Raw genomic sequence first — 2,505 nt, 5'->3', positions numbered from 1 at the left:
GCCGGGGTTAATCCGTGGACCACCGCGCGATCTAGATCCGGTCGGATCTACACAATTTGACGGGTATTATTCCACGAAGGGAATGATAGCCGGGAGGGATTAGTTCACTAAGGAAATAATCGCTCGGATCTCGGGATCTAAGACCAAGCTTAGATCCGGAGTGTGATCTCGTGTAGATCTCAGATCTGTTCTTCCCCTCTCTCGAACTCCTGCCTTTTGTGATGGGGATGCTCGTCGAGGATCAGATCTGGATGTCCAAGTCTTCAAGTCTTCAAAACTCTAAGCTCAATCTTCAATCCGGCAGAGTTTCGGCTCTCCAAAGTCCAACCTTTGAAAATGAACAAAAGGGGGCCTATTTATAGGCTACCCTCACTGTGCCTTGGGCACAGTGCAGCCGGCCACCTTGAGGTGGCTCGGCTCTGGGCCGGCCACCTCAAGGTGGCTCGGCCACCGAGCCACCTCAGGGTGGCTCGGCTTTGGCCGAGCCACCTTGAGGCGGCTCGGTTTTGGCCGAGCCCCTCTGGGTTTGCTGTTTTCCGTCGTTTTGCGCTGTATCCGTTTCTCGGTTCTGTCCGTGATTCGGTTGACTTAGATTCTGATTTTGTTGATCTGATTTGGCAGTAAATCCGCTTCTGATTTGGTAGTAAATCCGCTTCTGAGTTCGAGTCCGAAACTTATCTTGATTCGATCGTGATTCGTCCGAGTTTGTCTTTGGTTGGATCACTCGTTGACTCTTCAACACTTGGCTTGATTCCGAACGCGAATGGATTTATTCCGTTGCTTGCGTGCGATTCGTCGCCTCGTTGGTTCGTCGGTTTGTGCCGAGCTGTGCTAAGGGACATATAAGTAATTTTATATGCCTACAGTATATTAATTGAACAGTCTTCAATGGACGAAAGTTTGAAACTTTTTGTTAAGGTATTTCTGCTGCCAACGGCTAAATGACATGCAACTATTGAAAGTTAACCTATTTTAGCATAGGTTAACATATGTTGTTGAAAGTTAACCAGTTTCAGCAGAAGTTACCCAGTCTCAGCTAAAGTTAACCAGTTTTCAGCAGAAGTTAACCAGTCTCAGCTAAAGTTTACCAGACTTAGCAAAAGTTAACACGATGCACCGAAAGTTAACCAATTTGAGTAAAATTAACCTCAAAACCTGAAAGCTAACCAATTTGGATTAGATCAAATAGCACTGAAAGTTAACCACTTTCAGCAAAAGTTTACAAGTCGATCTTCAATAAACTTTCAAAAAACAAGCTTTAATTTTCATACCACAGTGTAAATACTATGAACTGCACATGTTTCAGTTCATTTTCAACTTACATATCACAATGTTTAAGCAAATTAGAACCACACAAAAGCAACATAGAAAGAAGGAACAAGTTTTCCATTTTTCAACTTCACGATTCGATTGCTTTAATGCTTTCTTCAACTGTTTTGTTTTGGCTGTTATCTCATCTTCAACAGGTAATTCTTGGTGAACGGCCATGTTCTCCTTTATTGCATTAGCATTGTGAGCCCAAAAAAAAAACTTGCATTGTCTATTTGAGAACTTTGCACATCTCCAGTAGTATCTACCTTTGTTGATCCCATTTTTGCACTGCTTGAGGGGGGTCAGAAGTTTGCAGAAACAACATACCTCTTCTAGTGCTTGAGAGCCCTCCTCAGTCTTCATCTCACAATCTCAAAATGAGTTTTCAAGGGATGGTAGGAACAAGAGATAAGGTTTTACTTGGGCTTTGCATAACATTATATATTGCATATTGGAACAACTAACTAGCCGTTGGAATTATGTCTGTTAGAATAGCGTATCAGCTAGCCGTTGAACAGTAACCTAGATTTGAGAACGGGTGATAATCACATTTTATTACAATTTTATACCCTCATTATCTATTTTACATGAATAAATATACCATTACCCTCATTATCTATTTTACATGAATAAATATACCATTAATAATTGTTGTTAGATTAGTTTCCACATAATTGAATGAAAATATAAATAAATATTATTAAATGTAAAAACCCCTCAAAATCTCTCTTCTCTATTTTGTAGCATTTTAGAAGCCCAAAGAGCATGAAGCCCATCAAGCAAGTGAAGAAAATGATCAATTGAAGCCAAAAGCCAAAATGTCCAAAGAAGCAAAGTCCTCTTTATTCTCAAATGAGCTTGAAGGCCCAAAGCCCATCAATAAAAAAAAAGAGAAAATCTCATGGGTCGGACCTTCCTTGAGGTGCTGCAGAGAATTGATCATGTGGACCGGAATTAACTGTTGCATTGGATTTTCACAAGAAAATCAGTGTTCTCTGTTCGCGGTGAAAGTCGCTTTCATTGAATTCATTGTTCTCTTCAGTAATAGTTTATCGATTACAAAAGATCCGGTCTTTTTATAAGATCCGGTTACAACAAAATCAAAAGAAAATGAAAATTACAACTTTCCTTTTATGTCGAACGAATCGCGAGATCCTGTTTTGCGGTCTCTCGCTTTTGTGGGTTCTTCGCTTG

This window comes from Asparagus officinalis, chromosome 3 (assembly GCF_001876935.1).
Source record: "Asparagus officinalis chromosome 3, Aspof.V1, whole genome shotgun sequence".
Lineage (NCBI taxonomy): Eukaryota > Viridiplantae > Streptophyta > Magnoliopsida > Asparagales > Asparagaceae > Asparagus > Asparagus officinalis.
Note: the sequence above shows the minus strand (reverse complement) of the source record.